Below are 14,031 nucleotides of genomic sequence, written 5' to 3' on the forward strand. Positions count from 1 at the left end.
CTCCTTTTCTGTCTCTAGTCCTTCATAACCTGGCACACTGAGATAGGCCACACCTATATTTTTCCTTACCCCTATCCACGGTACTCACCTGAAAATTGGTGGACCCCCCTTTTTTTTCTCCCCCCCCCCTTTTTTTTTTCTTTTCCCTCCATTTCGCCAGTGTAGAGCAACTTCTCTTTTGGTCGGAATACAACCTTTGATTTTTACATGATCTCCATACCAGCTACTTCATTGACTTATGTAGCTCAATAAGGGTGGTGTCTTTTGTTATCATAGTTTTGCAAGCCTCTCTTTGAACTTAATTTTGTTCTGCTCTGCTGTATTAAGGCTTCCTGTTTACAGTATAGTGTAAAATTTCAATACATTTTTTTTGTAAATTAAAGTTTTTGGTCAACTAGTACTTTATTATAAGTAGAACTGTGTGGATGAAGCAGAAAGATGTAGTAGCATTTGACTTACTTGTACTATGGAAGGTCAGCGTGATGCAAGACTCCCAACAGAGAAAAGGAGCCTTTTAAATTACGTTCCACTTTTGGGGAAAGAAAATCTCAATTTTTAATTTAGATTTATCCAGTGCAGAGAGGCAACACTTTCAGTAAAAAGACTTCACTTTGTGTGTCATTAACTCCCATTACACAAACATTATGTGAGCCTGAATGAGCAGAGTAGATTTTGACAATCAAGTACTTAATCAGTGAAGCGAAGTATTGAATGAGTGCAATGTAATAAGTGCATTTCATGACAGGCTGCTTTTATGTACTTATAACAAGGGTGACTGCTTGTTTAAATCATTCACAGAATATGTTTGGATGGGGATTTTAATAAACCAGATATTCAGAAACTGCTATTTGCAATGATGCTAAATATGAAAGTGGCGATTGCTTTAATTTATGCTTTTGGCAGGACGGTTTGGTTTTACTCTCAGTGACAAAGCTACCAACCTAACACCATACACATGCTATGGAGCCCATTTGGGCAAGAGGGGTCTGTGATTAATCACTTGACCCCAAGCCAACCCCATGGTTCCATTGAAAATGTGCCAATATTATAGAGCAGGAGTTCCCAAACTGTGGGTCGGGACCCACTGGTGGGTCACGAGCTGTGTTTGAGTGGCTCGCGATGAGCTGGAAATCACTGAGAGCGGGCCCGCTTAAATTGTGCTGTGCAAGCCCGTGCAAATTACAGAGAGCCAGAGCAGTTAAATCGCTAAGGATTCAGGACTCCGCCCATGCAGTTTACGGAGGCTGGTCTGCATTTTCCGCGAGGAGGATACTTGCATCAGTGAGTACGTATGTGGGCTGTTAGGTAATGTATGTTCATGGGGTTCAAAGCCAGCTCCTCGGTTCTGCTGGCGGCAGTGGTGGTGGCTAGACTGGCTGCGGGATTCTCTCAGCTATAGCGGGCAGAGACGGCAGCCTCGGTGTCATAGGAGGACCAGGTGGCCCAGTGGTGTCAGGAGTTCATGGCAGCTTCTGTGACCCCAGAGGATCTGAAGGAGAAGAGCCAGGACACCAAGACCAGCATAGAGCTCCTCATCATGGAGACTCTGGGTGAGGTGTGCTGGGCCCTGGAGAGGGCAAACAGGGGCTTCACCTTCACTGTGGACCGCTGGGAGAGGAAGGAGGGTGAGTGCCATATAGCCTTATATTTATTTATATATTACTGTATTTATTGGCGTATAACACACACTTTTTCCTCCTAAAAATGGAGGGCAAAGCTGCAGTGCATGTTATACGCCGATATCTAAAAAAAGAAAAACTCAGGCAGCGCCGAGAGGCAGAGGGGGGCGGGCCAGGCTGATGAAAAGGAAGGATGAACGGTCCGGTCGCTGTGATAGGAAGTCCCGCCTCCTATGATAGACAGCAGAGTGGCCGGGATATGTGACGTCTATCATAGGCGCTGGAACTTCAGATGGCAGCAGCCGCTCATCCTCCCTTCTCCTCAGCCAGCCCTGCCCCCGCTTTGTGTAATGACGCTGGCAAGGCTGCAACATAGGATACCGCGCTGGCGAGGCTGCAATAATGACACTGCGCTGGCGAGGCTGCAATAATCACACTGCACTGGCGAGGCTGCAATAACTAAAACTGCGCTGGCGAGGCTGCAATAATCACACTGCACTGGCGAGGCTGCAATAACTAAAACTGCGCTGGCGAGGCTGCAATATCTGACACTGCGCTGGCGAGGCTGCAATAATCACACTGCACTGGCGAGGCTGCAATAACTAAAGCTGCGCTGGCGAGGCTGCAATAATCACACTGCACTGGCGAGGCTGCAATAACTAAAACTGCACTGGCGAGGCTGCAATAATGACACTGCGCTGGCGAGGCTGCAATAATCACACTGCACTGGCGAGGCTGCAATAACTAAAGCTGCGCTGGCGAGGCTGCAATAATCACACTGCACTGGCGAGGCTGCAATAACTAAAACTGCACTGGCGAGGCTGCAATAATGACACTGCGCTGGCGAGGCTGCAATAATCACACTGCACTGGCGAGGCTGCAATAACTAAAACTGCGCTGGCGAGGCTGCAATATCTGACACTGCGCTGGCGAGGCTGCAATAATCACACTGCACTGGCGAGGCTGCAATAACTAAAGCTGCGCTGGCGAGGCTGCAATAATCACACTGCACTGGCGAGGCTGCAATAACTAAAACTGCACTGGCGAGGCTGCAATAATGACACTGCACTGGCGAGGCTGCAATAACTGACACTGCGCTGGCGAGGCTGCATTAATGGGCACTGGTGAGTTCACAGCTGTTTATTTCAAATTTAAACTTTTTTCCTGAAATTTCCCTCCTAAAATTGAGGTGCGTGTTATACGCCAGTGCGTGTTATACGCCGATAAATACGGTAATTAAGTGTATTCAATAATACATTGAAAAGTAGTAAATTTATATTTTTAATTTAACATCCCCCTCCCTTTAAAATATGCATTATTATTATTATTATTTGCATTTTCACAAATTTTGTAGCGCTTTACAATATTCAATTATAAGCAAGGGGGTCCCGAAAAAAAACTGTATTCAAAAGTGGGTCACGGCCCAAAAAAAGTTTGGGAAGCCCTGTTATAGAGTATAAATGACCATACAGAATTTTCCATCAATATAAATTTTCAGCATACTGGATCTAGCAAGTAAAGTGAACTACTTACCAGTTCACTCATTTACTTGGAAAGTATGGGTTCCTAAGACCTGTGTGCACCCATTTTTCCACTTTTTTACTTCTGGCCTGAAAGTAATGAAACCATTGTGGGTTCTTTATTTAAATTCTTTACTTAAACTCTTTGACTTCTGCAAAGAAACCAATGTGGATTCCTTTTATATGTGATTATTTCACTTGATGTAAATATTGAATTTGATTATGTTAAAATAAGCTAATAAAATGGAGTTCTTATTACCAACTGATATTATATAGTAATATTTCTAGGGAAAAGTGATCTGAGGATATAATAAATTGGTTAACATGAGTATAAGTGTGGTACCCATTAGGAGGTGCTACGTCCCAAAAAGTGAAACAATGTATTGGAAACTCAGAAATTATGGACTTTGAAGGCAAATACACATAAAGTAAAATAATTCCAAATTTGTATAATTACCTACACTAATAGCTTATACAAAATAGCAATTGAATGTTCAATAAATCCTAAAAACTGAGTACGATGTATCACAAGCAAAGTGTAATCCCCTTTAGTGCCCATTCACACTACCGCGACTTGTTCATGGGGTTCATTGTATGAAGTCTGTGCAAGTCACTCCGAAGTCGCGGTGCACGCGACTTCACAGGTCGCCCCCGAAGTCGTGCCGCGGTAGTGTGAACCGGCACTTAGAGGTGTATATCGCACATATGGAGACTATGCGCATAGAAAGATGTACATCAAGTGTTCAAGTTTCTCCAGCTGCTGGGGTTCCACTTTTCCATCATGAATATTCCACAGCTCCGCATGTTTTGCGACCAAGAAGGGGATATACCTGGGATACATTGTAATAGCATATGGAATCCCCCTCTAATTTTACTTTGTGGGCTTAATGGCTATCCCAGGTGAGAAGTATCTATACCCATGAGATAGTGGACATCAAGAACTCGTAACCTGATCATATAAGTATTGTGTGCATATATGATATACCATGGACCAGTGATCGACCAATATCCGTTTTTCGATGCTTATAATGATACCGATGTTTTGGCCAATGCATATCGGTATCGGACGATATGCGCAGATATTTATGTACATTTTAATTTTTTTTTTTGACAGGTACTCTTGGGGAGAGATCTGGGGGTCTAAAAGACCCCAACCCCCTCCTCTGTACTTAAAAGCATTCAAAACGCCAAGTTTGGCTTTTTTTGAATTTGGCGCCAAACAGGTTTTTGGATGGAGACCCGATCAGAGCCAAATGCGGCTTTGATCGGGTCTTCGGCGGCCGTGCAGGCTGGTTGCCCGGGTCTCCCGGTGGGACGGGAGACCCAGGCGAGCCACGGAAGGGGGGACGTCCCCTCCCGCTCCTTGTAATGACAGCCGAGCGGCTGTGGTTGTAAACGATCACATTGTAAAACAACCCAATCAGTTGGAAATAGAGATAAAAGGAAAAACATTTGTGTAAAGATTTAGCTTCAGAAAGGCAAATATGTTTTTTTTTTTACAAATTATGTGAGCAGACTGTAGTTCCTCTTTAAGCTCTAAGGCTACGTTCACATCTTGGCGTTGCTATTTACAGGCATTTTTTAGGCGTTTTTTAGGCGTTTTTTCAGACGTTTTACAGGCCTTTTTGTGCAGGCGTTTTTAGGTTGACTAGTGACCAATGGAAAAAAATAAAAACGCCTGTAATTTGCCCAAAAAGAAGCTCATGAACTTTTTTGAGCATTGGGCGTTTTGCTTAAAACGTCAAAACGCTCAGATGTGAACAGGGGCCATTGAAGTGAATAGGATTTGTCTTGTTGGCCGTTTTTTGAGCTGATCCTAGAGCAGAAAAACTCCCCAAAAACACCCCAAAACGCCTACATGTGAACTTAGCCTAAAGCCCTGATGAAGGGGAATTGTTTGGGCTCAGAAATACGTTGGCTACATTTTTTTTTTTCTTTTTGGTCAATTGTAGAATAAAATAAAATACTTTGGACTCTGGTAAAAAATTGTTGTGTGAGCTTTCTAACTCCGTTAGAACTAGATTATCTCAGACCTCTCCAGGATAGCGTGCCTTGGGAATAAATTGGGCTAATGACGCACATTTATAAAGTGCAGTTGTGATGGGTCATCATTACAGGCACAGAAGCAAGGCAGAGGCAAATTTGTGGCAAGGTTTCCAGACACTAACAGAAAAATTAGATGCAGATGGAGGCAAGACGTTAGATGTCCTATGTCATGTAGAGAAAATAGTTTAGCCTGGAGGTCCACTTTATTTTTCCTTAGGACCAATAAGAGCCATGGGTTTGATATAATCACTATGCGTGGTGTAGCAGAAGTATGTTCCTGACTTGTTGCATTGTTGATGATCCTGAGGGCCACATACACGTCTGCTTGTCAAATAAATGAGCAAAACTCCAGCAAGTGTTTTTCTCAGGAGTGTGCCTACTCCGCTGACATATGGATAAACATTTCATCGCTACGGAACTTTGTCACCAGCTTGTCACATCATATGACCTACTTTCCCTCTAACGTATTTTATTAGAGGATGTTTTTTGGATGGAAGAAATCCCTGTTTCGTCTTGATGACAGCGACAAACATCGCTTGTCAATCAACAACGGCACTTTTCAGAAAGAGGGTCATTTTAAAGGAGATTTTAGGTGTTCCTTTCACAGGGAGTCTTCGGAGACAAAGCCAAATTGATAACACAAGAGGATTGGAGGAGTCAGGGGAATAAGAAAAAAAAAAACTAAAAAAAAGATAAAAAGCAATTCTAGCTTCTTCCAAGCTGTGTACAAAAACAAAACCGTATAAAGTATAATAATATAACATAAGTCCATTTTACCTCCACTTTACCTGCTTGCTGTTCCCTATTTTGGTTCTATTTCTTTAAAGCAGCTAGACATGTGCATGATGAAAAAAATATTTCACACTGAGAAGCAATACAAAGAGAACAGGAGACTTTCTCATACAAGAACATGGAACAGCAGACTCATATAAGGAAAATGAACTGTTGGGGTTACATATACTTTAACCAGAAGGAGGCGCTTCCCGCCCAGCTGTCAGTCTGCTGTAGGCTGGGCGGGATGCTCCTCCTTTAGGGTTATGCGTTCCCAGTCATGCCATTAATGTGCGCCCCTAGGGTAAAGAGCCACTGACATTGGATCTTTACCCTGTGATCAGCTGGTCATTGTCTCAGTTCTCACACCAGGGTTCACAACTTAACCACTTAAGCCCCGGAGGATTTGGCTGCTAAAAGACCAGGGGGTTTTTTGCGATTTTTTACTGCATGACTTTAACGGACAATCGCGCGGTCGTGCGACGCTGTACCAAAACGAATTTGACGTCCTTTTTTTCCCACAAACAGAGCTTTCTTTTGGTGGTATTTGATCACCTGGGCGATTGTTTGATCATGCGCTATAAACAAAAAAAGAGCGTCAATTTTGCAAAAATAACAATATTTTTCACATTTTTTTTATATGAAATGCCCCCCAAAAAAAATGTAAAAATCAAAATTTTTTAACATTTTCGGCCAATTTTATGCTACATATGTTTGGTGAAAAAAATCGCAAAAGCGTATTTTGATTGGTTTGCGCAAAAGTTATCGCGTTTACTAACAAAGGGAAAGATTTTTGTCATTTTTGGTGTTTTTTTTTTAACGCGTAATGGCGGCGATCTTCGATTTTTTTTTCGGTACTGCGACATTGCGGCGGACAGATCGGACCCTTGACTGACATTTTTGACACTTTTGGGGTTACCAATGACATTACTGCAGTAATCAGTGCTATACATATACACTGTTACTGCAAAAATGACACTGGCAGGGAAGGGGTTAACTGTATTGGACAGGGAGGGGTTAAGTGTGTCCTAGGGGCGTGATTCTAACTGTATAGGGACATTGCTATTGGTGTAAAAACAAAGATCAACGGTCCTACATAGTAGAACCGTCTGATCTTCATTTTTACACCAGGGAGAATGACAGGCGGCTTGTTTACATAAGCCGCTCCGCCTTTCTCCCTTCACCGGAGCGATCGTAGTGTGACCGGCGGACATCGGGTCCGCCAGTCACACGCACTGACTTGTCAGTGAACGAGCCGCGGCGGGCGCGCGCCCGCCCGCAATTGGCTCTCAAGTCAGTGACAGGCGAGTGACGTATCCATACGTCACTCTGCCTGGCCGGGGCTGACCGCCGCAGTATATAGTCGTGCGGCGGTCGGCAACCGGTTAAATGTGTTGGGAGTGTTACCGGTGATAATGGCAGACCCACCTCAGGCCCAAGGCCTGGAAACATTGCTCAATATAGCACAAGCGCCTAGACGTCAACCCACTCGCCGGTGGTAAATACCTGGGGTTGAAAAAATAGTCTGCAGGAGCATGTGCATTGCTCCCGCCATCTGCTGATTGCAGTTGCAACGGTTTAAAGGCTCCAATGCAAAAATGTGCATTTTTTTTCGGTATGGGTGCATTTTTGAGGTGGGTATTGCCTTTAACACCTTCAGAAATGCTTCCTTTAGCGGTCATCTAAATGTCATTCCATGCAGCACCCCCTCCCCCCTCCCAACACCAATAAACTGCAGACTTCTGTTTAATTTTGACTTCAAGATCTGTGTTTGAAGAGACTACAAGTCCCATCTGCCATCATGACAGAGGGACTAGTAATTCTCAATAGTGCACAAGTGCAGTGCCATCTTAAGAGCATTAAAGGGCCCCGGGGAATGCAGTGCACTGGGGCCCCGCCTACACAATCACCCACGAGAATTAAAAATGCAAATTATCGATAAGGTGATATATATTGGTACAGCAGTGCCAGGCTAATGACAGCTTCCAAGTTCGGTGGCTGGGTCCGGTGAACACACACAGGAACGGGAGTCAGACTTGACTGTCCTGTGTTTGCCTGTTCCCCTGGAGGCGGACAGGCATTCCTGAAGTTGTGGGCTCCCCCTCCATGGCCCAAGTGGCCTGACAGTTCAGCGGCAGGATGCACACGGGAATCAGGATTAATGCTTGGCTGGGGCTAAGTCTCAGGGCAGGTGGGGCCCCCCGGGCAAGTGGGGCCCCCGGCAACTTCCCAGCGTGCCCATTCGGTAAGATGGCCCTGCACAAGTGTGGTGATGTCACCCCACTCATAGTTCATTGATACTTTCTCCAGCTCCATAACGGAATGTCCATGAAATCCCAAAAATGTAGGTGGTCATTTTGCTGTGACCGTGATCACATGCTATGTGCACTGTAAGTAGGCACCGAGTCGGCTCCCCTGTGGGGACAATGTGTCAATGTCCTGTCACATACCCTCAGTGGGTGAGGACTGTTAATAGAAGGAGCTGGGGTTGAGCTTGCCTTGCAGAGCAAGCGCTTGGTGTGGGATGGCTCTTGAGTGTACGCCACTTCTGGGGCACTGTTCAGCTGCAGGCTTGCGCAGTAAGGAAGAGCTAGTGTAGCATCTTTTACTACTCTGCACCTGGGCACCACAGCACCCTCTCTTGTTTAATTTGGGAAGTAGGCTTTAGCAGCCTGGGAGTAGACTATGTTCTGTTGATCTGTTATAATTGCCATTGTTTGGAACTGTTTATACCATAATTAGAAAGCCAAGTAAAGACACCTTTTTCATTAAACCATCGCACAGAGTTATACTAGTAGGCTTCATTTGGGCACACTAAAGCCTGTAGTGCTAAAAAGGTGATGGAGTTATAACAATTAGCCAGCTCAAACCAAGAGCGGTGGCGACCAGATAACAGTTGGTCATGGTGGGGTGGCCTGAAAAGTCCATGATGCACTGGGAGGCTTGGTTATTGTAATCGGTCCTCAGCCGTGGCGCAGGGACCCAGGGACCAGGCTTGCAACATGTCAGTAGCAAGGTCTTGCAGATAGACATGTAATAGATGTGCCTCCTGTCCTTGACTCAGGACAAACGTTCATGACAGATCTTGTATTGTGTAATGAGAAGCTGGTAGGAGAGATCTGGCTCTGAACTTCCCTTCCCGGCATGCAATCCAGTGAGGAACTGCAATCCTGCTCTGCAACCCAGCTCAGATATTGCTAGTAAACAGAAGTAATTCCTTCATTAATGTAAGCCCCTAGTCTAAGGTAATGCCCAGTCTACCTAAGTGGTGCTGTACTCTGTGGACTAAGGAAGTCCATTGAGGGACTGATTTCTCCCCAGTGCTGGGCTTCAATGGCCAACTTGGGGAAAGTAGTGCCTTTTATTGACACTGAAATCCCACAAATTTGGGTGGCCATTTTGGTGTGGCAGTAATCATAAGAAATGCCATCTGTGTAAGCCCATCCTTTCTCAACCTTTTCAGCAAAGAAAAACCCCTGAAATAACTTTATGATTTCAGGGAACCCCTGTTAAAAATTACTATATCTACAACTCATGATTAGTGTGATGGTCAGTGGTCAGAATGCTCCTTACCCTTGTGGTCATTGGAAAGAATTACCCCCCTTACAGATAGGTAACAAGATCAATGGTATCATTGCGAACTTATCTGGAAGGCAGAAATTGCTCATTGCGCAAGGAACCCCTAGCAACCTCTGGAGAAACCCTAGTTGAGAAACCCTGCCTTAGCCTAAAGTATTACCACATCTGTCTCTGGCCTGTAGGGGGGGCTAGGCTATTACATGTTGGACGAGCATAACAGCCAGGCAATGGTTTTGGAAGAAAAGGTCAGTAATGGCAGTTTCCCTATTTTCTCAGTAAACCATCCTCCATCTCAGTTTTTGATCCCTGTTTACCGTGCTATTTGTGTTTTTACCGGTCTGTAATAGGAGCCTCCAGCATAATATATGATAGCCCCCAGGATATGAGACATTAGGCACCGGGCTGGTATTATTGACAGAGCAGAACGGTATTGTCTATAGAGCGGTGAAATGCTGGAAAGCCTCGTCTTTTGTGGTGGAGACCCGTCAAATAACAGTCTGCAGTTTGCAAACATTACTCATACCATTGAGCGGTCAGCGTGGGGCGCAGAAAACAGACACCGATGTATACGATGGATGGGTGTAATCTGACTTGACAGCTCTATTTTCAATTTCTGGAAATAATGCCGTGTTTATATTTCTAGAGGTCACCAAGATGGATTTTAAAATGCATTTTCAAAACATACTTTACCCTTTGAGTAGACTTATATTATCCGAGGACAAAGCCATGAGATAGCTCAACACTAAATGGAGGCAAAATTTGAAAGCTTCCGAAAACTCCCATTTTTATTTAAAGTTAAAGTATCCTTTATTGCCAGGAAGGTCCTATTTTTTTTTTTTTTATTATTATTATTTATTTATTGCAGTGAATATCTTCAAGGAGTTCGTGTAATTTTTGCATATTTACATGATTGCTAGCTATTATTATTGCATTATTATAGAGATCTAAAGACCAGTCTCTAGAGCTCTGGTGCCCAACCGCTGGCCCAAGGGTAGTTTCTGCAATGGGAATGGAAACAGTAATATGTAAAGTGGCTGTAATGTGACCATGTAGAGTAACCATGTAACATGTCCTTAGTCTCTAACCATGTGCTTTAGTTTGTCTGCCATTTCTGATCAATTCCTTAAGTAGGTCTGCAGTCTCTGACCATCTCTTGTATCATGTCTGCAGGCTCTTACCATTTCCTGTAGAATGTATGCAGTCTCTAATCATCTCTTGTACCATGTTTGCAGTCTTTGATCATCTCTTGTACCATGGCTGCAGTCTCTGACCATCTCTTGTAATATGTTTGCAGTCTCTAACCAACCTATGTAGTATTCACACAACCTTTGACCATCGCATGTTGCATGTCTGCAGTCTCTGGCCATCTTCTCCTGTAGTATGCCTGTAGTCTCTGACCATCTCCTGTAATATGTCTGCAGTCTCTGCTCGTCTACTGTAGTATTTTTGCAGTCTCTTACCATCTCCTGTAGGAAAACCTTATCTCATGTAATACTGTATGTCTGCAGTCTCTGACCATCTCCTGTGGTGTGTCTGCAGCCTTTGCCCATCTCCTCAAGTCTCCTCTAGTTTGCTGTCTCTAACCATCTCCTGTAGGAAAACTTCATCTCCTGTAGTATATCTGCAGTCTCGGATAATTTTCTGTAGTATGTCTGCAGTCTCTGACCATCTCCTGTAGTATATCTGCAGTCTCTGACCATCTCCTGTAGTATGTCTGCAGTCTCTGACCATCTCCTGTAGTATGTCTGCAGTATCTGCCCATCTTCCTGTATCATGTCTGCAGTCCCTGACTGTAACGGAACCGCCGACCCACACTGTACTTGTGGTCTTCCGTCAGTATATGGCTTCCTTGCAGTCATGAACATACTGTATATCCCAGATTTTCCCAGCCGCCCTCATACAAAGCTAGCCAACAACTTAGCTTGTACAAGTTAAGGAACCTTCTCCTTCTGAATTCCTCTTCCATGGCAGCTGATATCTGTACCTCTCCTCTTCTGCTATCCAGACCTTGGATCCCGGTGAAGGTTTGGATGTCCCAGACTGCAGGAAGCATCCCACTGCTGCCACCAATGTAACTGATCAACTGGCACCCTTGACTGGGTACCTCCGTTGACGGATGCTCCTAGTGCTTCCCGAGGGCTCCAAGCACACCACCAGACACCATAACCAATGCAGACCCCACAAACCTCCGCAGCTTGATTGGGGTCTCGCCGTCTCCTACCCACCCTGGACCTATGACAAGGCTCCAGGTTCCAGTGGGTGAACCTCTATTTCCCCAGAGAGTGGAGCAGGAACAAGCTCTTACAAGAGCTTAGTGATTATTCAAGGGAGTATGAAGAGCATAGCAATCCCTTGTAGCAGATTCCCCCAATGAGAGACAGGACTCTATATTGAGGGTGAAGTATAACCCTTTATTGAACAGTCACACAAAATTTATATACATCATGGACCTCCCCCTCCTGATCATATTACCACACACACAGGTCAGGGGTTGCCTGATTACATTATCATATGCAGATGAAATTGTATACAAGAACAGAATTAACCTGAACTAATTATCTAGCCATCTGGACAGAACAATGTGAGGTCATTAACATTTAACAATAGAACAGGCAGACATAACACAATACACATTATCACAATACACAAACAATAGGGCAAGCCTGTCTGTGACATTGAAGAACATGAAACAGAAGCCAATGTGATTAGCTCTTTCAATGAACATGTTCAGAATCAAACAGCTGACAAATATTACTATCCCACTTGAAGCAATTCATTAAGCATCAGTCTTTCACTCCCAATGACGGTTAATACCGTCACACTGACCATCTCCTGCAGTATGTTTCCTGTCTCTAATCATCTCCTGTAGTAAAATGTCATCTTCTGTAGTATTTCTTCTGTCTCTGATCATCTCTTGTAGTATGTCTGCTGTCTCTGATCACCCCCTGTAGAATGTCTGCAGTCTCTGATCACCCCCTGTAGAATTTCTGCAGTCTCTGATCATCTCCTGTAGAATGCCTGCAGTCTCTGGCCATCTCCTTTAATATGTTTACAGTCCCTAACCATAGTTTCATAGTTGGTCACGTTAAATAAAGACATTAGTCGATCCAGTTCAAACTATGTACTTGGTATGTGTGTGTGTTTGTGTCTCTCTCATGACCGTCTCCTTCAGTTTGTCTGCACCAAGATTTTGGAATGTGTCTGTGGAAATTTGTGACATTCAGCTGAACAGGGGCCAAGAACCTACCTTGGGTGAGGCTCTGTAAGATGGGATTCCCCACTGACAGCAAAATGTAAACATACAATAGCTGGCAAGAAAAAAACAAAAACCAGGGTGTGGGTCCCCCCCCCCAATCAATACCAGGCCTTTTAGGTCTGATATGGATTTTGAGAGGAACTCCATGCCAAATAAAAATGGCATAGGGTTCCCCTCAAAAAACCCTACCAGACCCTTATCCGAGCATGCCCCCCCTCCTGAACCCTACCAGATGACATGCCCTCAACATGGGGAGTGCTTTGTGGAAGGGGACTCCCCTCCCAAAGCACCTTGTCCCCATGTTGATGAGGACAAGGGCCTCTTTGCCACAACCCTGTGCTCAGGCTGTGGGGGTGCGCAGATGTCTTATCTGGAAGCCCCCTTTAACAGGGGGGCCCCCAGATCCCTTTCCCCTCTCATGTGAATGAGTATGAGGTACATAGTACCCCTACTTATTCACCAAAAAAAAATGTCAAAATCAAATAAAAACCGAAAGACAGTTTTTAACAATTCCTTTATTTAAAAAAAAACAAATAAACTAGAGGCTGTCCTCCAGGAAATAATCCCTCAATTTGAGAAACTCTGGAATCCCTGGGTAACTGGCTTCCTTTCCCCACCCCCCACCCCTCCGGTCTTGACGTAACCTTACTATGCCCATGATTACTATTGATAAATTCTCGCCCTCAAGGAAAAAATCCCTTAATTTGAGAAACTCTGGAATCCCTGGGTAACTTACTTCCCAACCCCCCCCCCCCCCCTGGTCTTGACATAGCCTTACTACGCCCATGATTACTATTGATAAATTCCCTTCCCCTGAGTCTTGCACCACACTTCTACTACCCCTAGGGGGGATCCCTCCATACCTCCTTCCCTCACCCCTTCCCCTTTTTTTTTACCCCTCCCCCTCTTAATCCTATACCTCTATACCTTCCTCAGTACGCCTCATTACCCTCCACAACCTACAGTCTCCCAGAACTCTTGGGCTCTTTGATATTGTCCCCCGTTGGGGTGCCACCCAGCTACTCCTCTCGATTCTCTGGACACAACTGTTAGTCTTGTGTATTATTTATACTTACCCTGCACTCCCCCTCTACATTAGTATCAATATCTACCTCTCCAACTAACTTACCAGGTTCTTCCTAAAGCCTTACCTCTACCACAATGTTTTTCATTCGTTGTTTACTCATTGTTCGCTGTATTCACTGTGCTTTGCCGACCTTATGTGCTTCTTACGCTATGA

This window comes from Pelophylax lessonae, assembly GCF_965119305.1.
Source record: "Pelophylax lessonae genome assembly, chromosome: 11".
In the NCBI taxonomy this organism is placed as follows: domain Eukaryota; kingdom Metazoa; phylum Chordata; class Amphibia; order Anura; family Ranidae; genus Pelophylax; species Pelophylax lessonae.